This window comes from Stenella coeruleoalba (genome assembly GCF_951394435.1).
Source record: "Stenella coeruleoalba genome assembly, chromosome: 5".
In the NCBI taxonomy this organism is placed as follows: domain Eukaryota; kingdom Metazoa; phylum Chordata; class Mammalia; order Artiodactyla; family Delphinidae; genus Stenella; species Stenella coeruleoalba.
Genome location: NC_137150.1, coordinates 47,459,505 through 47,485,654, shown reverse-complemented (window position 1 = coordinate 47,485,654; position 26,150 = coordinate 47,459,505). Strand labels below are relative to the sequence as shown.

The following is a 26,150-nucleotide window of genomic DNA, read 5'->3' as shown; positions in this document are numbered from 1 at the left end:
TTGTCAGTAATATATTCCTTTATTATTCTTTTGGTGGTTACTCTAGATATTACAACATCTATTATTAAAGTCTAATATAAATTAGTACTTTAACCATTTCCCTGACAATGCTAGAAACTTATACTTTAATTCCCTTTATGCATTTCCTGCTTTTTATATTATTGTTATCATGCATTTTAATTTCAGATATTTAGAACCCATAAGACTTTATTGTTATTGTTTTATATAGTCAATAGTAATTTAGCTTTATCCACATATTTGCCTTTTCTGGTATTCATTATTGCTTCTTGGATTTCTGTGCTTCTATTTGGAATAATGTTCCCTCTGCCTGAAAACTCCTTTTAGTGTTTCTTTTCATATGGATCTGCTGGCAACAATTTTTTTTTCAGATTTTATTTGTCAGGAAATGACATTTTTCACCTTAGTTTTTAAATAAAAAAATTTAGAACATTTTCAGATTTACAGAAGAACTGCAAAGATAGTAGAGGGTTTCCATAAACCCCATTTATTCCATATTCCACTATTATAAGTATCTTACATTAGTGTGGTACATTTATTATAATTAATGAGCCAATATTGATACATTATTATGAACTAAAGTCCATACTTTATTCAGACTTTCTTAGTTTTTACCTAACGTCCTTTTTAAGTCCCAGGATCCCTTGCAGGGTATCATATTAGTTGTCATGTCCCCTTAGGTCCCTGTTGGCTGAGACAGTTTCTCAGACTTTCTTTGCTTTTGATGACCTTGACAGTTTTGAGGAGTACTGGTCAGGTATTTTACAGAATGTTTCTCAATTTGGATTTTTATCATGTTTACCTTATTATTAGACTGGGATTATGTGCTTTGAGGAGGAAGACCACAGAGATGAAGTGCCATTTTCATGATCATATCAAGGGTACATACTATCGACACATCACTTAGTCCTGTTGATGTCAACCTTGATCCCCAGGCTGACAGTGTGTGTCAGGTTTTCCCACTGTAAGTTTACTCTCATTCTTCCCCTTTTCCATACCAGTATTCATTGGAATGAAGTCATTATGCACAGCCGACATTTAAGAAGTGGAGTTATGCTTCCCCCTCCTTAAAGTTCAGGTATATATATAAATTATTTGGAACTCTTCTGCACAGATTTGCCTATTCCCCCCATTTATCACACTTTAATTTTTGAAAAATATTTTCAATGGAACAGAATTGTAGGTTGACAGTTGTTTTCTTTAAGCATTTCAAAAGTGACATTTCATTATCGTTTAAATTTCCTTTTGACTATAATGTGGCTGTTTTTCTCTATCTGCTTTTAAGATTTTCTTTTTGTCCTGCTTCTGATATGTTTTACTATGGTATCCTTTAATGTGGGGTGGGTTTTTTTTTTGTTTTTTTTTTTGTAGCTTTCCTCCTTGGAGTTTATGGTACATCACATTTCTGTGGTTTGATGTCTTTCAGTTTTAGAGAAATTGTTCTCACCATTATAAGTTCAAATACTGTTTTTGCCCATTTTCTCTCTCCTCTTTCTAGTACTGCATAACACATGTTTGTGAGATCTTTGATTTACACCTCATTTTTCTTATGCTATTTTCTGGTTTTGTTTTATTATCTTTTTCCTTCATTTGCTTCAGTATAGATATATTCTACTGACCTGTCTTCTAGGTTATTAATTCTATAAACAACTCATAATATACCATTAATTCCATCTACTGCATTCTGCATTAAAGTTATTGTCTTTTTCATTTCTATTATATGTAGCTGATTCTTTTTATAAATTTTACTTCTTAGGTGAAATTTTACATTTCATCATCAATTTTCTCACTTTTACCAATCCACTCTTTTCTGACTTGCTTTATAATATTGAAGCTGGACCCTGTAAACACTTCTCCCTTGCCAGGTGGTAAGCCTTCTTAGTAGAGGGCACTGTATGAACTCTGTAAGAGGAAGGGACTTATCAGTTTGATTCTAGTACTTTCTGTTTCACAGGCATGTACACTGTGGCTACCAGTAGGCAGCTTCCCTGTCAGTGGGAAGCTTATCTATCAGCAAGCAGCTACACTGCCAGTGGTACGTACCCTTCAGCAAGTCTCACCAGTACTCCAACAGGCAGCTTCCCAGTGAATTTCACTGCCATCCACCATTTCTGGCCAGCAGCACCTCAGCAAACTTTTATGCCACCCAGTGACCTATAGCCACAACCTCTACAACTGGATCTGAATTTCAACCTGGTGGGGAGATTAGGAGACTGTTTCTAAATTTGTTCCTTTCTTGGGCACTCTTCTTCAGTCCTGGAAATAGTGGCTGTTCCCTACATCTGCTATTCCTATATTCTTTAACATTCTCTTAACCCTGTATCTCTAGTTTCTAATTAATATTTTTTATAGTAATTTTTTTTCCTTATCACACCCTTGCTGTGGTTTCTAGTATACCCTCTCTCCAGTATCTTGATCCCTCAAATTTTGGCTTTCATGATAGTTCTGAATTCCAATTTACATCTTCCCCATCCAGTGAGACTGATGACTGCCCTGTCTACCTTTTCTTCCTATTAGCAGCAATTTTCTTCTCATCTTTTGGCATTTCCCACTATGTCACGTATGAATCAATCCCTCAAGGGGAAAACTTATCTCACTGACATTCCTGGCTGCCATGATATTCTCCAATATCTTCAAATGAGTGATTTTTTTTATATTACATGCAACTTTTCTAGTTGTTCTCAGCACGAGAATAGGTTTGCTACCATGTAGACCATTTTAGCCAGTAAAAGAATGTCTATTCACACTTTTCTTGATCTTCCTTACTTTTCCTTACATTACATTAGTCCACAGAAAATTCCATTAACTGAGGTGTTACATGCTTGTTTATTTTTCTTAAAACTTGACTCAGCCAATAAACCAAGAATTCATGAAATGATTAACAAAGAATACAAGACTCTATAAATAGGTCCTGAGTTTTGTGTTGCAAAATATCATACAGAGAAAGATCAGTGAAGGCTGACTTCCTAAGGAATATTTGGGTACAAGTTCACATATTATTCTCTAAGCTTAGTTTGCTGAAAAAAAAGGAGATATGTTAGAATAGGTCAGATATCAAGAGTCCTGTGATTCCACTTTTAAGAATTCATCCAAAAATGTATTCCAATGGAATTCAACTGTGTTAGACACCTTTCTGTACTTAATATCATGCAAGCCTCACAATGAACTGATGAAATCATAAAAATTATGCTTATTCAAAAAAGCTATGGCCATTAAAAAGAAAACTGAAAGTCATACATATGTTAAGTAAAACATTTATTACAACTGAAATGTTCATCAATATGGAAATAACTAAGTAAATTAAATGTATCACTTCAATGCAGTCATTACAAGTTGTAATTGTGATGGCTATAAAGCAACATGGAGAACTGTTATGTTGAAATGGATAACAAATTGTTTCTGTGTTTTAGTTGCAACTATAAAAGCCATATATTCTTATGGAGAAAGCTTGGAAAGATTAAAAAATTAAATAATTTGACATAAGAATAGTAGAGTCATGTCTTTTAAAGTTTTAGTTTTGGTTGTAATATTACTTGTGCCATCATTACTTAAAAAAATTGGTCTGTGATGTCTGACGGGCAATAAAAAAGAATAAAACAATGGATTATACAATTTTTGGAGACTGTTCAAAGGGAAATAATTTGTTTTCTAGGAGGGATGGATTTTTACTCTTATTAAATTCTTATGGAAATCTGTTTGAACATTAAGGATTATTGGATAAAACAATGATGAATCTTCAACAGAGGTTTTTCCAAAAATGCCAACATTTTTTACATCAATTTTTGACTAATATTGACCTGTACTAAGAGGTAAGGCCTAATGGAATAGCGTAAGATGGCTAAATTAGTTCAACTGAAAGCTGAAACAGTATGGCCCAAATTGCCTCTGCCTGGTTTTACCTGAAATAAATCTAGAATTTTAAAAAGGAAAGTAATGCTGGTTTGCATAGTCCTGAACAGGGCTTTGGAAAATAGTTTATACTTTTGGACCACACCCATACTTTCTATGTGTTTTCCAGTTTACCACAGTCTTTCCCACAACATATCCCTTCTCACTGAGCGGTCTCACTCATTTCTGTATTTGACTGGCTCTGAAAGCATATGACCTTATGCTTCCTGGTCTGAAAGACTTGGCTTCAAATCCTTAGATTCACAGGTGTCTCTCAGGGAAGGCCTGGATAGGGATGGAGAGGAGGAAGGAGCACCCTAGCATAACTCCTCTAATTCAATAAGTGAAAAATTGCTTTTATTAATTTTATATTGGGTAGCTCTCAACTTAAAATCTGTTTGAACAAAGTGGTTGTTTTTGCTACTAAAAATATTTGAATCTTTTCCCTAGACTATTACATCTGATTACAGGAGAGTTGAAGACAAGGTCTTTTACTCCTAAAGAATGTGAATAAATATATCTCTGGGAGGTAATATGAGAGAAAACTGTCAATAAAGAGACCCAGTTTTGTTTCTGAAATATTAAAGTAATAAATATCATGTGTAAGGATCCCTTTCCACATATGTCTATTTACTTTAAACCGTAACAATCATGAACAATATTAACAAGTGTCAAACTGAATTTGGCCCTTCAGAAAACTCACAGTCAAATAGATAAGATGGGGCTAATGTAGCAGGAGTTTAAGAAATAAAAGACAATTAAAGGTTTTGTTGGTCAAAATGATTAGTATATAAAAATAACATTAAAAGGACTTAAAATCTCTTCTGCTCAGTAAGAATTTTAGTATCACAAAAAACTGTTAAAGATATTTTACAAACGTGTTTCATGTTTTGGGAAGTAGATTAACACCAGTAGTGAAAAACGTAAATGAAAGAAGCTGACAGATTGCTCCACATAAACTTTAAAATCTACCATTCCAAGAGACCAAAATTAAAAGACAAATAAGAAATGAAGAAAACAACATTGACACATAGAAGGCAAAAAGGAAATCAAAAAAAAAAGGGCAGAAATCATTAATATATAAAAGGTTAATATAAATCAATAGGAAAAGGTGAACTCTCCCTAACAGAAATTTGATCTAATGAAATGTGATAAATTAAGAAAAATCAGATATACAAATGTCCAATAAATGTCAAATGTTTTTGAACCTAACTGATAATCAAAGAAATTAAAATAAAAATAAAGTTATACTATTGCTTCTTTATCAGATTTACAAAGATTAAAATCAATACTAACGTGTAAGGGTGTGACGAAAGCAATGTACCATGCTTTGCTAGTAAGAGCACAAGCTGAGACATAGTTTCTGAGATTCAAGTGTCTACAAAAATCAGGATATGCATATACTTTTCCACCCAACAATTCTACTTTCAAAGAAAAAGAATATATCATAAGGAGATAATCACAAGTGTCTATAATGATTTATGTATTTTTTAATACCAGAGGAAAAAAATAGAAACTAAATATCAAACTGTAGTAAGTAAATTATAATACATATGAATCAAGGACCACTATATGATAATTAACAATCACAGGCCAGGAGAATATTTATATACCTCTGCAAATATGACACACTAAGGGTGTGTTTACTTACATATACATATATAATGATCACCCCATATATCTACTTAACCTGTTAATACATGTTTTTTTTTTAAATGCAAGTACATACTCAAATATGCTAAAAGTCCTTTTTTTTTTTTTTTTTTTTTTTTGCGGTACGCAGGCCTCTCACTGTTGTGGCCTCTCCCATTGCGGAGCACAGGCTCCGGACGCACAGGCTCAGCGGCCATGGCTCACGGGCCCAGCCACTCCGCGTCATGTGGGATCCTCCCGGACCGGGGCACGAACCCGTGTCCCCTGAATCGGCAGGCAGACTCTCAACCACTGCGCAACCAGGAAAGCCCTCTTATCTTTGAATGATTTATTACAGTTGGCTTTGTTTTGTTGCTCTGCACTTGCCTGTTACCTAAACTTCTCTGTAATGAGCATACTTTCAGGAAAAGAGCACAATAAATGTAAAAAATATATATTTTAAGTTAAGGCTAAAAGGTTCCTACCACCTTCCCTTTCTTTTTTTTATATACTCTTGCCATGGTGCACAATTATATGACTTCTAGTGTATTCACTTGAATTTTAGAATACTTGGCATGCTTTTATAAAAAGATGAATGATCTTTAAGATTTTGCTTGTTAAGCTGCTTTGTAAAGAGCTTAAAGCTGCTCAGTGATATAGAATGTTGGCATTCTCTTCAGTCCGTTTCCTGTGGCCAAGGCTGTATCATTCAATGAGTTGGATGCTCCATACTTGAGAAAGCAGCAATGCATGTGAATGCTTCTGATCTCTGGAGGAATCTTCATATTCAAATGATAAGGATAGCATTCTAGAATACTCTCTGTGGAAGGTATGCAAGAGACCACTATTCTCCTGAAAACTAGACCCCTGCTTATGCAATGAAGGTTTGATGAAAGGAGAGGATGGCACACTGTCTATACCAAGAACTTCCTGCCAGGGCTAAAGTAGAAACCCTTTAAGGACAACTAAATGTAACAAGCAGGTGAGTTTCCTGGGCAAGGCAACAATTCCAGATGCAAAGGCTCTTATTATCGAGCTTAAGTCTTGGTCTGCCAGGGCACAAATGAGCAGAAGAGTAAACTTCTTGATAAAATATTTGATGCTAACTTCACAGTTCTTAATTTTGTTATCTGTATAGTAAGGGGAAAAAAGTAATTATTTTATAAGACTATTGTGAGGATCAAATTATATAATACATTTAATATAACACAGTTTCTAGCTTAAAGTAAGCTCTTACTGTTATTATTAACTAAACATTATCTATTATTATTTATTTATACTTGAGAATTCAAGCCTGGTTCGTATAAAGCACTCAATTGCTCTCTGGTTTAATTTGTATTGAACATGAATTCCATCTTATATGGATGGAATTATAAATTTATAGTAACATATGCCATATTGCTTGCTCTACACACAGAAAGCTCAAAAACAATTTTGCTTTTCCTCTTATAACACTATTTTTATACAACCCTGTTGTATTTATGTACAATCTGAGATTTTTTTAAAAAATTGGCTGAATAATCCAACCAAAAGATAGACTTCATTGCTAGTGCTTGTTCACTGGTCTGCTACATATTGACATAAATAAATAAAAAAATATAAGCATGCATTTCCAACTGTATTTTTTTTTCTACTTTAAAAAGTAAATAAGAAAGCATGGTGCACATTTGGTGACCTCAAGTACTCAGAAAAGTATATATGAAAATATAATGTTATTTTTAGCAACTGAAAATCAGTGTTCAGATGTAAAAACTTTGAAAGTCATTGGCTTTGAAGATGGTTCTGAAAGCCAAGTCAATATTTAGGATTCAAAATTGCAGTTTTATAAAATACTCACTGCATGATAGATTTCAGGCTGTTTCATGTGCCCAATGTCATTCAAGGTTGCAAATAAATTTGGCCTTTCAAAAGCAAGATGAATGACAAAAATTCTCTGACATATAGCAAGTCTTCCAGGTTAGGCATGACAAAAGTTCAATGACATCATTAAGGCTATCAATCCATCTGTAATGACATACTGCAGTCTCTTCAAGAATTAAATATGATGTTTGCAAGGGCAGTGTTGCATTTCTAGTTGTAGGACAAAACAATATAACAGAACTGCAAATGCATAAAAGATCTGTTAAATTAGCTACAAAAATAAGCTATTAATTTCTATCTTTAAACAAATTTGTGAATTTGGGCTCTGTATATCTGATCATTTTCCTAAAACATGCTTCACTTCTAAAGTCACATGATCCATTTAGTTTGTGGTTATTGGGTTTTAGTGATTGCTTATACTGCTTTCAGAAACTTAGCAAATACAGAACAGAGTTGGCCACAGGGCAGAGTAAAGAAGCAAAATCAGAAGTGTTTCAATTTTTACTCACAACTTTCTCTAAATCAAATATATTTGGCCCAATTTAGCATGCACATTTTTGTTTTTAAAAAATTGTGTGTTTGTTTTGTGAAAATTACCCCCAAAGTGCATACACATTTTATGTATCATAGTCATTTTCAAATCAATAGACTTGCTGGAGTGATGACCTAAGCTCCTTATTGCAATTAGCTTTTCCAGCAAATCAGCTGATTTCTCTTTAGGTCCCAAGCTTAATACAATTCTCTACAGGTTAAGATATGGCAGTAATCAACATCTCTGGAAAATTCATACATGCCTAAAATATAACTGGGAAACATATTTAAACAATGTTCTGGGTCTTTACGATCTCATTTTGGGATTATAGAATTATAAATGAAGTATGTTAACCATATATGTATTCTGAAGAATTTTTATAATGCCAATAGCATACACTTGCATGTATGGTTTTAATTCTAGGATTTTCCTTAAAATAGTGCATCTGTGGTTCCACATCAAGACTTCAGCACCTTGTTCTACTCTCAGTCACTAAAGAACAAACTGAGACCCTCAAAACAAAAATCTTAACCTTTATGAGTCTCCTGAGGCCCAACCGAGTTCCTTCTTCTACTATTCATTATTGGTGGTAGAGAGAAAGAAAGGAGGAATGTGGAAATGTGTTAGATTACCAGAGAAGAGGAGAGGAGATCCATTCTTACGATCCAGTGACCTCATTCCTTACACTGCCACTGTACAGGAAGGAAGAAACAATCACAGCTATAACGCAATATAATACTGAACTTCAGCCTCTGAGGACCAAAGTTTGAATCTGAGTTCTAATCCTTATGTGAGAAACTGTGCAATTCACTTCACATTTGTGAGCTGCGTTTTATTCATTTGAAAAAGAATATGATGACAATTCATAAAAATGTTGAGAAGTATAACTATTATAACACCTATAAAAATGCTTTGCAAATTTTGAAACCCAACATAAATGCACTCTCACATACTACATACAAATGATTATTTTTCTTTCATATTTCCACTAAAAGACTTCTTAAAAACATTAATCATAGGGCTTCCCTGGTGGCGCAGTGGTTGAGAGTCTGCAACCCCGATGCAGGGGACACGGGTTCGTGCCCCGGTCCGGGAAGATCCCACATGCCGCGGAGCGCCTGGGCCCGTGAGCCATGGCCGCTGAGCCTGCGTGTCTGGAGCCTGGGCTCCGCAACGGGAGAGACCACAACAGTAAGAGGCCCGCGTACCGAAAAAATATATATATATATTAATCATAATTTCATCTAACAAGAGGAATTGTGGAAAAAACTTTTTTTTATTGAAGTATAATTGATTTACAATATTGAGTTGGTGTCAAGTGTACAATGTATTGATTCTTTTTTTTGCAAATTATATTTCATTATAGATTATTATAAGATATTGGGTATAATTCCCTGTGCTATACAGTAAATCCTTGTTGCTTATCTGGTTTATGCATAGTAGTTTGTATCTGTTAATCCCATACTCCTAATTTGTCCCACCCCACCCCTTTCCCCTTTGGTAACCATAAGTTTGTTTTCTATGTCTGTGAGTCTATTTCTGTTTTGTATATAAATTCATTTGTATTACTTTTTTAGATTCCACATATAAGTGATATCATATAGTATTTGTCTTTCTCTGCCTGATTTATTTCACTAAGCATAATATTCTCTAGGTCCATCCATGTTGCTGCAAATGGCCAATTAGATTCTGATAGGAAAAACTTACATTCAACAATGGCTACTTTAGATAAATGAAACCAGAGGCATTGAAAAAAAAACATTATATTACAGCACATTCAGTCAATGCAGCTTACATTTCTAGAGATATATTTATTTTTTAAGAATTTTTCAAAAGGTGACAAAAATATTAAAACTAATGTTATGCTGACTTTAAGCTCACTAAATTTGCAATAAATCAGCAACATTAAATAACAATTCTAAAATCATTACCTTCTTACTATAGTTCTTACCTTAATAATTAGATGTGTTTGAAATATTTGGGGATATTTATAAAGCAATTTTTAACTGAAATTTTCAACTGAAACTAATAATCACGTACTAACTATAGTGATATGGTGAAGACTATGATGTTTGGACTGAATTTGAATATCAGATCCTTTGCTTACTTGGGGAATTCATTTATCCTCTCTATTCTTCAGTCTCCTCATCTGTACGATGAGGGTAATATTAATAGCAATAGTACCTGCCCCACTGGTTTACTGTGAAAATTAAATGAATTATTACTTGTAAAATGAATGGAAGCATTTAGTCACACAGTAAGGGTAACCTATTATTGTTATTATCATTACTTCTCATATGTTAGTTGCAAATAAAATTTGTTCTCTTTTTTTTCTTTTTTCCAATTCATAGTAATGTAACCTTCCAAGTGCAATTGCCTTTCATTCAAATTCTCTATGCAACTTATATATAACTCTTACCAAGTAGCTGCAAAAAAAACCTCCACTGTGTGATATGCTGGAAGGTTGCAAGTTCATAGAAAACACAGTCTTACTGAATTGTTAGCTCTTGTCCATGAAGTCAAAAAGTCATGACAAGTCTATAACACAGCTAACAAAGATTAGATGAGGAACTAAAACCGATTTGCTCTTTTGGTCTATATTTCCCTTAAGCTATCAGCAACCCAAATTAGTCATAGTTAATAATTATAATTACCAATTATATATTGCTTCACATAATTAACATTTGTATATTTGCATCATGTTGTCATATTCTGGGTTGCATTTAAACTTCACAAACCAGAGAAGTAGAGTAGGCCTTATTATTAATGACAGTACAATACAACTTTCTAAATTAAGGTAGCCATGGTTGAGAAACTTCTATCCCAGAAGAGTATTAAGAAATCACATGAGCCTCTGTCACCTAAAGTAAAATGAGACATTCTCAATCTATCTTTTAGCTGGATTCTCAAGTCTTCTTTCATTCATGCATCATTACAGGACAATGGGAGGAACAGATGTCACATTAGTGCTAATAGTGTTTGTTTTACCCATAACGTTGATCTATCTTCTAACGTGTCAAGAAGACAAATTTTAAAAGTAGCTATTCATTTATTTATGAAGTACAGGTCTCCCTATGACCTAGAAAACTTCCCAGTCCAAGGTATGACAAGTGCTGATAATTTCTGCATTGCACACTCAGCTATTGATTTATATTTTAGGTATAAGGCAACTAATGGTCTAAGAGTTATAATTATTCTTTTTCCTAATAATTTTATTGAGATATCTTTGGCATATACAAATTGTGTATATTTAATGTATACAATTTGATGTTTTGATGTATGTATACATTGTGTAAAGATCACAGTCAAGGTAAATAACTTATCCATCACTTCTATATAATTGCCATTGTGTGTGTGTGTGTGTGTGTGTGTGTGTGTGTCTGTGAAGAAGAGGTAATATATAAGGAACTCATACAACTCCATGGGAAAAAAATATATATATATATCAATTTAAAAATGGGCAAAGAAGCTAAATAGACATTTCTCAAAAGAAGACATAGAAATAACCAACAGGTATTGAAAAGGTACCCAACATCAATAATCATCAGGGAAATGCAAACAAAAACCACAGTGACATGTCACCTCACACTTATTAGAATAGCAAATATCAAAAACAAAACAAGTAACAAGTGTTGGTGAGGATGTGGAGAAAAGGCCACGCTTGAGCACTACTGGGAGGGATGTAAATTGGTGCAGCCATTATGGAAAACAGTACTGAGGTTCCTCAAAACATTAAAAAATAGAACTATCAGGGCTTCCCTGGTGGCGCAGTGGTTGAGAGTCCACCTGCCGATGTAGGGGACACGGGTTCGTGCCCCGGTCCGGGAAGATCCCACATGCCACGGAGCGGCTGGGCCCATGAGCCATGGCCGCTGAGCCTGCGTGTCCGGAGCCTGTGCTCCGGGAGAGGCCACAGCAGTGAGAGGCCTGCGTACTGCAAAAAAAAAAAAAAAAAAAAGAACTATCAGAGGATCCAGCAATCCTACTTCTGGGTGTATATCTGAAGGAAATGAAATCTGAATCTTGAGATATCTGCACTTCTAAGTTCATTGCAGCATTATTCACAATAGCCAAGACAGGAAAGCCACCTAAATGTTCATCAATGGTCTAACAGATAAAGAAAATATGGCATATATACACAATGGAATACTATTCAGCCTTAAAAAAATGAGGGAATCCTATCATTTGCAACACATGGATGAACCTGGAAGACATGCTAAATGAAATAAGCCAGGCACAAAAAGACAAACACCGCGTAATCTCACTTTTACGTGGAATCTAAAATAATGAAACCCATGGAAGCAGAGTAGAGTGGTGGTTGCCAGGGGAAGGGGGGGAGTGGGAAATGAGGCAATATTGGTCAAAGAGTACAAAGTTTCAGTTATATGAGATGAATGGTTTTTGGAGATCTAATGTATGGCATGGTGATGATAGTTAACAGTACTGTGTTGTATAGTCATTCCCTCACTTAGTAAGTATTTACTGGGTGTCTTCTTTAGGCTGGGCCTGGAGGATCAAACCCAATATTTTTTTAAAAGATAAGCCTCATTTCCATACTAAGTAAGCTTACTGGCTAGTGTGGGAGATGCAATTCAACAAGTTCCTGTAAATAAACTAAATGCAAGATTGAAATTTAAGCTCACTAAAATCCAAGCTTTCTGGCTCTAAAACAGTTTCCGTCTTTTCTACTCCAAGCTGCCTATTCAGAAATCATTGCCTCACACACACACACAAAAATTCACTGTTTCCCCCTCTATCTAAACTGCCATATCGTTCTAATATAGCTAGAAATCATTACTCAGATGTGCAACACATATCTACCCAATCGCTGGACAGTCCGCTTTTACAGTTATGACAGTTGATATGTTTATGATCCCATTAAACGTTCTCTTATTCATCCCTCATTTAATTTTCAATCATAAAAGAAAAAGTTCACTAGCAAAAAACATTTTCTGTTCTCTCAGAATATTGATTTGAAGGAGAGGTTTTTGCAACACGTTTACATAACATGAAGGTTTTATTTAAACCTGAAGGAATGTGCATAAATCTTCTCAAACTTTACTTTCTGGCTAAGGAGTAAGAGTGGCTCTGGAGTCACAGTGGGTCCAGATTCTGGCTCTAATACTTATTCGCTGTATGACTGTTACCAACAGTGTTACTGTGTAACAAAAACTGCCAAAATTTTGTAGCTTAAAAACAGCAATTATTTTGTTGTCTCGGTTTCAGTGGGTCACAAATTTGGGACAGGCTTGGCGAGGCAGTTCTGGCTCCACTCATGCAGCTATAGCCAGATAGTGGCTGGAACTAGAAGGGCAGAGGGGAACTGGAGCTTCTGGGACTAGCCATGCCCACGTCTCTCTCTCTCTCCTTGTAATCTCAAGATTCCCCAGGTGGCCTATCATTCGGGCTACTTTGGACTTCCTCAAAGCACGATGGCCTCGGACAACTGGACTGGCAGCCTGGCAGCTCAGGGCTCCATCACAAGTGTTCCAGTGATCAAGGTGGACGTTGTATCTTCTTTCCTGACCTAGCCTTGGAAGTCACTTAGTGTCACTTCTGCCACAATTCTACTGGTTTCATCAGAGTCCCAAACCCATCCAGATTCATGCAGAGGAATTAGACTGCCTCTCTTCATGTGGGAATGGCAAAGTTCGACAAGAACATGTGGAAAAGGAGACATTGCTGCAGCAGATTTTATTTTCCAAAGATGAGCTTGGTAAAGTTAACTAACTTTTCTGTGCCTCAGTTTCCTTATCTGTAAAATAGGTATAATATATGGCACTTCATAGCATTCTTGAGGTTTAAAGGAGTTAATTCAGTTTAAGTGTTTAGAACAGTACCTAGCACAGAAAATGTCATTTCATAAATTTTATTTTTAATTTAAAATTGAAATTGTATTATTATTAATAACTTCATGTCTCAGCACAAGTATCACCTCTTCTGTGGAGCCTTTCTACTATTCACACTGATTTTTCATTCTCTCTTCAAGCTTCAAAGTTACCTCTTTTCTAATCTGCTTTTTCAGATTGTATTGTAATTCTGTGCTCATGGGCTGAGATCCTCTAGTGTACTGTGAACTTCGCAAGAGCAGGAAACACAATGGTTGCTCAGAAACACAGGGTTGTTTATCAGGGAATGACTCAGTCCAAATTACAGGCTCAAACAGCCGCAATGAAAATGTAGATTAAAAAGGATGGCGAAAACAAGGTAGGATAACACAAAATAAAGAAGGTGGGATATACATGGGTAATGAATGTCTGACTTCCACTTAGGTTTACCCTTCTATCAAAGCTTCAAAGATTACAATTGCCTTAATAAGGGGCTGCAGGAGATGGGGGACTTCCAGATGAGAAAACAAGCAGTGAGCTGAAAGCTTTGGCCTCAAATTAACATCTAGAAAATAGATTAAATTTGTTGTAATAGACTAGCTAAAATTTAACTAGCTTTCTTATCACCGTAATTTCACATTTAAAGTGTCCATAATTAAAAACATTTGCTGAAAGAAAACTGCATTTGAGAATGAACATAAGCTTTGAAGCTGTAAGTGATATAAATCTGCAGCATTCTATTACTTTTAGAAGAGAAATCAACATTAATGTCAAACTAATACAACAAAAATGTCTGTCCTTGGGAATCACATAGAAATCTACAAGATCTTGAGCAATGAGGAAGACTCCCAGCTCCTTTACCAACAAGAATGTACTTGTAAATCATAGAATAGTCATGCAAAATCATGCAGGACTTGGTCTCCTGCTCAAAGAGTAATCATTTAAATTCAATAAAATAAGAAACTCATAGTACATTAAAATTTCAAAAAGCCATTTGTGAATAATACAGCCCTAGAATTTTCATTTGTTTTTTTTCCTCCAGAAATGTTCAAAAATGAATCTTGCGGTTGAACCCTAGGAATGTCAGACCTCAGAAACAACAGACGAAGAAAGTCTAATTAGCTGTGATGAACGTTGATTATAGAGCACGGATATAACAATGATTACAAAAGAAAAAAAAGAGGTGATACATCAGGCCCGCATATCAAGTGTGGTTGTGTAATTACAGAAATTTAATCACAGCAGGCAAATGTGATGCATTTGTATCTGTACCATTTTGTGGATTCATGGGCAGACCTGTCCTCGGAAAATACAAAAGGAATAAAAGCATTCCTATTTTATATGCTGTATCTTTAAACCATTTAATACATGGAGGTCTTTTTCTTCTTGTTCTTTTTCTACCTCCTCCCCAGTCCCCAGCGAAAACCTATTTCTTTTTCAGCTAATACTCAGTACCATCACCTTATGTGGGTGTTCTTTTCAGAATGTCCCTAGCTCATTAGGGTTTATAGAGGATATACATATGCTCATAGGGAAAAATGGGCTCTGTTTTATCTGATATATTTGAATTTAAAGATATGGCACCTCATTTGAGTTTCTAAAGAAAACAGAATATAGCAGCTCTGCCTGAAGACGAAGCCAGGAACAGAACTAGCACTCTCAGGTTATGTGACATCAGCCACAGCTTTGCTGGCTCATGAATAAATCCCCGAACATAAGAAGTCACTTGGTCAGCTGAACTCCCACAGAAGATTCAGTAACCTGTTAGGAGGTCACAGGGTTTATCTGGAACAAGAGTCTGCCTTGCAGCTTGCTGTCTTTTGATTTCCTGATTAAGTGATGGATGAGAAGAAGTCACCCAGGCAGCACAGAACCAAAAAGAAAAACCTCACAGAAGCCTTAGCTGGTCCACATTATTCCCAGCAAGAGATTCCTGCTTTGCACTGATTACTCGTAAAGCCTTTTCCCCAAGCGAACCCTTTTTTTTCTTTTTCTTTCTTTCTTTCTTTTTTTTTTTTGGCTAATGTTGTTCTATAATTAGATGTTTCTGCTGGAATTAGGCGCAAACATGAAAAAGCTATTCTTGCAATACATTTGTAAAAGGTATCTGAGTTATCACTGGTGAAGTGGGATTAAACTATATAATTTATCATTATGACAGTGTATCTGTGTTTGCCCTGGATATTCCATTTAAGTATAATAAAATAGAGAAGTAGCACGAATCATTAGAAGGTTACACAGACACATACACACACACATCTTATACATTCGTATTTTGTGTAGTTTCTTTAACATCTATATATTATCACTTTTCTGAACTCAACCTGATACTATGCAAATTTATTCACCTATGTGATAATCTTGCTTAAGATATTCAGGAGTCCATTATCCTGCAAATTTAACTGTGGAAAAGTTTCTCTTTGATGACAGAGCTGAACCAAGGCAGAATAGAACCTACTCCCAACAGCCTCATGGGATAACCTGGCTGGGGAGTGGGGCACTTGAAACTAAATGAGCCAAGTCAATAACTCAGAGATCACTGGATGGGCAAAAGGTAAAGAGAGATTGGGGTGAGAAGAAAGTTATCCAGAAGATGATGCCGAGGAAAGCTGGTGGTTCTAGAAGACACTGGTCAGCTCAGGGGCCCAAAGAAAACTGGTTCACCAAAGACAACCAGATTATCAAGTATTATTCACAGGGGAGTGAACAATAAAGGTCCAGAAATAGCATTAAGAATGAATGAAGTCTTTGTACATCAACTTCTTAAAATCACAGGTACCAGGATGGGCCCCAGAAAAAGGGCCTAATGGAACTAAAACCTCTGTGAATAATTTAACTGTCACAGCAAATGCGTATTTTGTTGGCTGATAAATTAACACAGGGACAAACAAGCTTCATACTTTAAGAGCTGACATAAATCGCTGTGCAGTAACATGGCAACTGAAATGTGTAAGAGTCTTCTCTAATAATCTGCAATTACCCACTTTACTGGTATCCTCTGGATATTTGACTATGAGGATGAAAATGAAAGCCTTCAGATTTCTCATAATGTCTTTCAGCATTCTTGAGCTATAGGAATATGGCATAGCTGAAAGAGAAATGGCATAAAACTTTCTAGGCCACCTTTAGAACCAACCCAATAAATGTGAAGAACAGCCTTTCAATAACTTGAGAGGTTTTCTTGAACCACAGTTTCAGCGCCTTGACAGTCTGAGAGGGCTGAAGAGGACTGCTTGATGGGAAGGAACTCCCAGGCAGGTTGAACAAGAGGTCACCAGGAGGATGGATTGGGCAGAGTTCCTGTACTCTACTTAGAAGACAAGCAAGGGCAAAAATAACACCATGGCCATTGCCAAGGTAAGAGAAAGTGAGTCTCTGTTTTCTGAAAGAATCTGCTATTTAAAGAGTGAAGAAGTGAATGCTTGGATTGGGAAGCAAGGTCAAGCTAATAAAAGCCGTAAGTAGAAACTGTCACTCTGCTTAAAAAATAGCACCTAGATTTCAAGCCAAATTAAGGCTTTGGCCTTAATTCTAGTGTTACCACTGCCAAGCCTGAACTGTAAAGGAAGAAAGAAAAAATATCAGATTCCCCATGGCTCTCATCTAGCTAGCTTTAGTTCTCTTCCACATTTCCAGCATAATATGGTTTTAAGAATAAATGGTATTCAAAGCACTGTTTGCATAAGGATTCACACCTTTGTTATCGTAATCCTGGCAGGCTGTTATGATCCAGATATTCCAAGAGGGAAAATGAAACTCAGTGAAGTTATGTGCCCACGGTCACCTAGCTGAAGAGAAGTTAGGATAAAAACTCAGTAGGTCTTCAGACGCTGAGTGTAATGACATTTTAAATGCATCCAGATTTTTGTGCTTTGTAAGTATATATCCTTTCAGTGTTATCCCAACTGTTTGTTGTGTTTTTTATCTTTATCAACATCTGTCTGATTTCTCTGACACTGTGGTCCTTGGTTAATTGCCCCCCACTCAGTCTGAGGCACCAAATGCAACATCCTTCTCTGATCCTGTTACTTCAGGCCAAGGTTACAGCGAACTGTTAAGAGATTTGTCTCGTTTGTTTGCCCAAAAGTACAGGGCAGAGGCAAAGACAATAGGGACCACAACAATGAAAACAAATTCTCAAAATGAGGAAGAGAAAATGTTAAACTGCCACAGCGACAGGACTGCAGAAAAGTCAGGGTGGCGGAGTGGGGGGATAAGAGGTTGGAGCCTAGTGCTGAAGACCAGAAAAAAATCTGGAATGCTCAAATTTGAAAGAAAACAATGAATTTCAGAGAAAGGAAGAAACGCATGCATATAATAAGAATTAATTTCCATTTACCGTACTCATACGTCCCTAAAGGAGCACCAAAGAGAAGCAGCAATTTGGCAAATGTATCTTTTGTGTTTAAGCATCAACTTTGATTTGTGATAGATACTTATCTTTCAAATATTACATTTTCCATAACTAGAAACGATCAGGAAAATAAACTCTCTAAGCTGTTTATGACCTAAATTCTATTTTGACTTTTAAAATAGAGTAGAATTTCAATGACTAAAAATCTGAGATAAAAGGAAAAAATAGACACTTTGCTTAGTTCTTTTCTATAAGGACCAGAGTCTCTCAAAAGCAGAATCAACTAGAATTTGGCACATCATAGATCCAAATTTAAATTATTTTTATAAAAAGGAACAAACGACCTAGACTAAACACTTACATACACACACACAGGCACACACACCAATAGCATAGCAGATTCAAGGATGGGAGAAGAGACTTGCTTTTCTGAAGCTTGGGAAGTGAGAAGTACCTCTCACCTTTCCCCTGCAGCCTCATCTCCCAAATGACAGAGCTGTTATTGATTATGATCCACTGTCTGGTGCCCGAAAGCTAAAATCCAAGTAATTACTGCTGGTGGTTGAGGAGTTCTGTTTGGGTGAAGGGAGGGAGCTAGACTGAGATCATTATCCAGCAACTTACAATTCTTTCAACTGCTGGTCAACCTGTACGTCTTTGAAACTAAGCATCTAAAACATTTTAATTGCAGAGAAACTCTTGGTATAAAAATCAGCTCCTGGTAGGCAGGTAAATTAGTTCACTTTCTCAGACACACTCTTAGTATCCTTCCCTTCAGTCTCCTCCACCTGCCTCTTCCTGATTCTATGAATTCCCTTCCTGCTGGCGACAGTGATAGCCATAAAACTTGACTCATGAAAATATTAATGAACTTTCTATTTTCCCTTCACCCTTTCAGTTTGTTGATACAACAAAGAACTGGCTCTCTCCTGCCTTTAGAAAGAGAAACCAAGGGATTTCCCAGTTGGCCTTTTATGGGCCCTCCTGAAACATCTGCCACGTGGGAACGTTGACTCATTCACAAAATTTATCATCAGGAAATCGAAACATTTGCTGAATCCCCCAACGTAAGATATGCCTAAACATATAATCGTGAACTCCCCAGGCTTGGGGACTACTTGGTTGAGGAATTGATCTTTTAGGATCCCTACTCTGGAATTCCTCCCCAAAGTCACCAATTTCATTATTGACACACACTCCTGTTCACTGTGCATTATTCTTGTATTGTAACAAATTGCTCATGGTTTTAGAAAATTAGAAATAATATCGCTTCTTCCTCTGGCTACTTTTTCATTTTTTTTCCACTTCCTCCTTCAGCCCTCATTCTCTATATGCATTAGATGTCTTTACATCTCCAGAAACTTCCTCATCAAATTCTCTTTAAGCTGACTGCTGTTTCCATAATTTTCTAAAAAAAGTACATTCTTAAGTCACCACGAGCCTTCTTATTGTGAGCCCAATGGCCTTTTCTCCACTGTAATTTGCCTTGAGCCATACCAAGTAAAAAAGGAAGTTTCTGAGTTGATGTCAGGTTCTCCCTGTGATACAAATACTGTCTCTTTGTCTCTATCTTTTCAATCTGTCATTTCCATTTTATTCTTGGTTTCCAGACTAATTGCCCTTAAAAGGCATTTGCATATTCTCATTCTCTTGCTCTGATACTATCAATAACTCACCCTCTATTACTGCATCAGACCTAAACCCCTTTGTTGCCTCACATGGTCCTCCATCAGTTTGTGGACAGAAGTTATTTGTTGAGAGCCAAATTTAAGCAAGATTAACCTGGCACCTTGTATGCTGCAGCCATTCCCTGTGAAGAATGAGAATATATAGGATGCAAGAAGGGAAGTAATATTCCTTATTTGATTTCTGTTGTATTTATATTTAATCTCAAATTTCAGGTTATAATATATTAGAACTTTAGTCCTTATAAAAGAAAATAAATTGCTTGAAGGGAAAAAAAGTCTTGTGATAGCTGAAGGGTTCATAATCTCATTCTGATAAAAATTATTTATTATAGTTTTCCTCAATCACCTTATTTTTAGAAATGCATTGATGGCTATGTGGGATCAGATGCAAAGCTCCAAACTACTCACACATAAGTCTACAGTTATCACATATAACATAGGGAAATCGTTATCATTATGAACTCAATTTATTTGTTAATACTTCATTAGTTTCATGTTAATATTTCTTTCTTGAAGTCTAACCCACAGAGAATTTCATTACCACTACCATGCAGGTGTCAAATCCCTTTCTAAGACAAAACAAAGGAAAATCTTTTATAAAAGTGGATCTTTAGTTTTACAAACAAAAGAAACTGTGAAAAAGAAGATTAAATCTTCATCATTTTAGCTCACAAAGAAAATGCATAGGGAAATAGCATTGCTCACCATTTAAACTGTCTAATTAGTCTTGGGAGTTTTTTAAGTCTGTCCAGGGTAAAGGAATTCTACATCCAGTTATAATAATGCTAAATGCCTAAATAATAGATTTAAGTAAATCCTTCATTGAAAGAAATAAATCACTTATGTGCCGAGGAAGCACTATTAAGATACCATCTGAAAGATCTATTCGAGCCCTGAAGTGAAATACATACATTTTTAAAAGGATAAACATAGGGGAAAGGTCTGTCATGCTCTACAATGAATATACCCACCCAAATGTTCAAGAGCTCCCTGATTTATTCTCAAGTAACAACCTTGACTCTTTAAACATTGTTTATGATGGTCAAATGAGAACATACACAGTTTCAATACAAGATATCTGCTAGTAGACTTTCTTTTGAGAGTCAAACATTCTTAAAGCATCATTTACTTTCACAAACAGCATATGCTCACCATGTGGCACCATTCTTGTTAACACTAAAGTAGCAATTTGAGCTGAACAGCTTGGGAGCTCTGTTTATAATAATAATAGTATGTGATGTCAAGTCCTCAGAGTCTCAGATGTCAAAGGTGATCATGAACATAAATGCAAATTCCCAAAATCTGCTCTGCTGGGAAAATGATTCTTAGCAAGCCCAAAGAATTCAGCAGAAATACAAATGCTTGGTCTCCAGCTTCTTATAAGCCCAGGAATTGTCTTTCCAACTTCACTGCATCACCTTCATCTGGTTCTAATGTACACACATGTCTAGTGAATTAGTCCCCCTTGGAGGAAAATTCTGTTGTCTCAAGAGCTTGAGATTTTCAATGAAGTGTCAATGATTTTATACAAATTGTTGAAAGTTTTATATTACAACTGTTCTCTTCCTTTCATATGGGCCGACTGTTTACTTTTTGAGCACCTTCAAACCTTCTAGCATTTCAGAATAATGTTTAAAACATGGCATTATTAAGGAACTTTAAGATTGCAGCTGTGAAAACAGACCTATGTCATTATAATCAGTGAGAAAGTCCCTTAAGTGATATTTCAGAATATAAAAGGAGCCAGTGCAGAGAACTGGCAGAGTAACAGCTACGGAGAGAAAAGGGGGAAAGAAAGAGGAGAAAAAAATCCATCAAGCAAAGAGAGGGGGTGTTTCTATTCTTGACAGCCCATTTTAAAAAATATAACTAATTCAGTATTTGAGTAGAAGACTTCTTTTATGAAGGAGGAGGTAGAGTTACCTACTGCATTGGCTTGCATAATCATTGGATATATTACATCTATTAAAAGACTTACTCCTTTCCATTCTAGATGGTTATTTACCTATCTGTTTTTCTTGTAGACTGTGAGCTCTTCAAGTACCATAGCTATATTGTATGTATCCTACAAGCTAGGACCTACTACATTGCAGATATTCAAAATTTGAGGTTAAATAAATGGTAGAGACTAGAAATAGTATAGCAAACACATTTTTGGTCAGACTAAGATACAGAAATATTGGGGGAAGTAAAAATTATTCCATATTAGCATTGCATTAATGAAAAGAAATGCCCCAAATACATTAACATGCTACAGTAAGATGGCCACAAAGAATAAGCAAATTATTCAACACTCATCTGGGGAGTCCTCACCTCTTAGTACAGGCAGTAGTCCCACAGTGAGTGTTTTTCCTCCTGGCACTGAACTCCTAACTTTGCAGGAACAGAGATGGAAGACTAGAGTATATTACTCGTGTGATACGGTTTTGTAGCATGGTGTCCTGATAAGTGAAGATGAAACACTCAGAGGTCCTCCTGAAAGAATAATTCAGATAAATCCAAACTAGATAAGAGGGAAGAAATTCCAAAAAGGGGCTCCAGTGGACTGATGGATTGGGGAAAGTGGTATCCTGTTTCAGTTTGGCCCTAGGCACTGCCTCTCAAGTCTCTTACACTGTCTTTTCTTGTAGAATTTGCCAGTCCTCTTAGTGTCTGTAAGGATTCTTCATCTCTCTACTCAAGGTCTATAAACAATATCTGCAACTCTTAACATTCTTCCATCCTAAAACAAAATGCCCTCCCTTTAGTCTGTTTCCATTAAAACACTGTCATTTTCTTTCCTATCCTCTTAATGCAAACTCCTTTATCTCTACTTCCACACCAACCTGTGCTCCTCTATCCACTGGACTCTAGCTTCCAGTTCCATCCCTCTACAGAAGCGGCTCTCACTAAGACTGCCAGTGACTTCCCAATTGCCAAATCTATGGATGCCGTGAGCCCTCATTGTACTGAAGGTTTTGATATTGTTGATCCCTCCTTCAATCACTATTCAAAAGAGCTGACAATAATAGGCTAGTTATGAGGACTACTTTTTTTTCTTTTTTTCCTGTGGTACGTGGACCTCTCACTGTTGTAGCCTCTCCCGTTGCGGAGCACAGGCTCCGGACGCGCAGGCTCAGCGGCCATGGATCACGGACCCAGCCGCTCCGCGGCATGTGGGATCTTCCCGGACCGGGGCACAAACCCGTGTCCCCTGCAGTTGCAGGTGGACTCTCAACCACTGCGCCACCAGGGAAGCCCGAGGACTACTTTTTGCACATAGTATGGGCTCTTTAAAAATGTTTGCTAATGTTATTATATTAATATTTTTCTCAGTTGCCTTTATGAGTCCTCCTTCTGTGTCTCCTTTAAAATGAAGGTGTCCCTTACTCAGTGCCCTGATCACCCACACACTGCTGCTGAGTAATCTTACCAGTCTTTTGTTTTCAACAACTATCGTGTTATGACTCTCACATCTAGATCTCCAGCCCAGTCCTCTACTAAATCTTTATATGTATACATCTAACCTTCTGAGGGAGATCTCCATCTCAACTGGCAATATGTCCTTGAGGGGTAAAATCACCCCCAGTTGAAAATCGGTGGTTAACTTCGATATGGTTATTTGCGTCTTTCCTCGGGTGAGAGCCAGCCCAATGTCTCATGCATCTCTGGGTCCCTCAGACACAGCACAAGGCCTCAGACACACTGAAGCCACGAATCCAACTCTACAATTCTCAGTTTAGAAGATCTTACTTTAATGGGAGATCCTATTTATATCCCTACCCCACAGAAGTCCCTGTATAGAATGTTACATTTAGTCCTAATTTCTTCTGAAAGAAAGCATCTGGAATATTTCAATAATGAGAAAAATACATGCTAAGTGGATGGTGACAAAAACTTTGAGATAAGAGCATACTGTTAAATTTAGAAATCAGATGAAACTTTACTTCAGAAAAGGTTTGAATAATAATATACTCTATTAAAAGAATGATTTGCTGGTTATTTTTAAAATAACCCAAGGAAACAGGAACTTCTAAAAATTTCACAGCAGCCTAAGATTTGAAAAACAATAAAGTACTGGGGCTGCTACATCTGAAGCCATCACAGCTATGGCTCCATGTCAATTTATACTGGTAAATGTGCCACAGAAACAAATTTGTCATGGGAATTTTCACAGCAATAAATATCACAGTCTGGTGGCAGTAGCTGGAGTTATGGATCACACCCTCACAAGTCTTAGGCCTAGTTTGGGGAATGTGACATGTGTAATGCACATTAGCTGAGACCTCCAAATCTTTTGATGCTTCAAAAACCACACCACGTTGGCTGAACTGAAGAATATATTTGCTGCCACACAATAATTTGTCGCCTCAAGTCACACCCCAGCTGATTGTGAGAGGCAAATTAGCTGATATCAGATCTTTAAGCCAATCTGATACAGTGGGAATGGAGATCAATATTAAAATAATTTTGATCCGCAAATCATAATGTTCTCCATTGCTTAAAGGCAGGAAACTACTTAAATGGAATATGATTTACTAAGAATATCGTCAATTAAAAGATAAAGTATTAGAACCTCTATGTTCCAAAAAGTCTTATATTATTGGCCTCTAACTTAAAAGCGTTATAATTGTGGCTATTATCTGACATCTTTCTTATGCTTCTTTCTCTTCTCTTCCCTCATCCTTCAACAACCATCTCCCCCTCGAAAAAAGAATCTGACCACCTTGCCTCTTCTTTCTTTCACGAACTTTTTTCTTCTTCCTTTGAATTCTTAATTTAATAAATATCTATATTCTAGACAGCAGGTCACATATCTCAAGGGAGACCTAAAACAGGCAATAATACCCTTGCCTTTAAAAAATTAATAATCTATCATTAGAAAACACAGGTACAAAATGATCATAAAACCAGGTAGAATTTGAAAGTACTATAAAAGGGAAAAATTAAGTGCCATGGAGATTTCAAAATAAAGAGATATTACATTTGATAGGAGGATACCAGGATTCTTACAGAGGGAGGAATTTTAGATGAGGTGATATATTACAAGTAGAAATTGGGTTGGGATAGGTTCAAAAAAACACCAAGTCAACCATTTTTTAACTTATGTGAAAGCATAAAACACAGTGCTTGACTCATGGTAGGCATTCAACAAACATTTATTTTCTTCCCTCCTATAGGGGTGTCATTGCCTGAATTGTGTTCCTCCCAAATTCATGTGTTGAAGTCTTAACCCACAATGCCTCAGAATGTGACTGTGTTTGGAGATAGGGTATTTAAAGAGGTAATTAAGGTAAGATGAGTTCATATAGATGGGTCCTAATTCAATATGACAGGTGCCCTTATAAGAAGAGATTAGGACACAGACACACAGAGGGGAAAGACCATGTGAAGACACAGGGAGAAGATGGCCATTTACAAGAAAGGCCCTCATAAGAAACCAGCTCTGCCGACAGCTTGATCTTGGACTTCTACCCTTCAGAACTGTGAGGAATTAAATTTCTGTTATTTAAGCCATCCAATCTTTGTTGCTCTGTTATGGCAGCCTTAGAAAACTAATACAAGGTGTCAGTGAATATAGGACTAAGATGATACCTCGGATCTCTATCGTTAAGGAGATGAAGTTTGAGGACTTGATTTTTTAGCCAACAGAAAGTCAGACAAGTTTTGTGAGCTGAGACGGTCCCAAAGACCTGAGGTTAGATGAAAAGGTTTGGCTTTTTTTGTGTTTGGTGTGTGAGAGTGGGGGAGACAAATTAGGAAGATCAGTTTGGAGAGTGTTGGGTCATTGGATCAGCTCAAGTACAAAATAATTGGGACTTGAACTGGCTCACTGAAAGTGGGAATGGGAAGTGAAGTAAAGTGTATTTAACTCAGCAACTGATTTTCTAAAGGAGAGCCAAGGAATGAGAAAGCTCAATGGTACCAAGTGTTTAGCATGGTAGAGATATTAATAATAAGGATGCTAGTATAATTTTAATGTTAAAAACATGACTCTCCTGTACATACGGAATAAATATGGTAAATATCTTATTCAACTTTTTCATTAATGAAAAAACCAGTGATATATACATACACAACATACCGCAAACATGGGCAATCATGAATGCTGATAATAATTTGTTAATAAATGACAAACCGGTTAATATATTATAAAGGGCAATAAAATTATTTGGGTCATCTTTTCAATAGTGCAATAATCAAATGTGTATTTATGGGACAAAACACCCTCGCTGTGGAGAAAAATCATTTGCATGACTAGCAGTTTCCTACAACTTCTACACTTTCAGAGTTGTAAAATAACCCAGTCAACAGAAAGACAATAAAACATGCACATTCCTATAGAATTAGATAATCCCCGGAGGGTCCCC

General features: G+C 36.3%; 1 protein-coding gene across 25 annotated transcripts in view; it reads right to left on the bottom strand.

Annotated features, from left to right (window-relative positions):
• LOC307187328 (uncharacterized protein) overlaps positions 1-26,150 on the bottom strand; it is a 666,419-nt gene that overhangs the window by 289,117 nt on the left and 351,152 nt on the right. Inside the window, exon 6 of one of the 25 annotated variants that reach the window (XM_079923230.1) lies at positions 22,114-22,275. The exons of 23 other annotated variants lie outside the window; for them this stretch is intronic. The gene's annotated coding sequence lies outside the window, so the exon portion shown is untranslated. Of the gene's footprint in view, positions 1-8,562; positions 8,623-22,113; positions 22,276-26,150 lie in introns of all 25 variants that reach the window. One more of the 25 variants, XM_079923229.1, reaches the window with a different exon arrangement.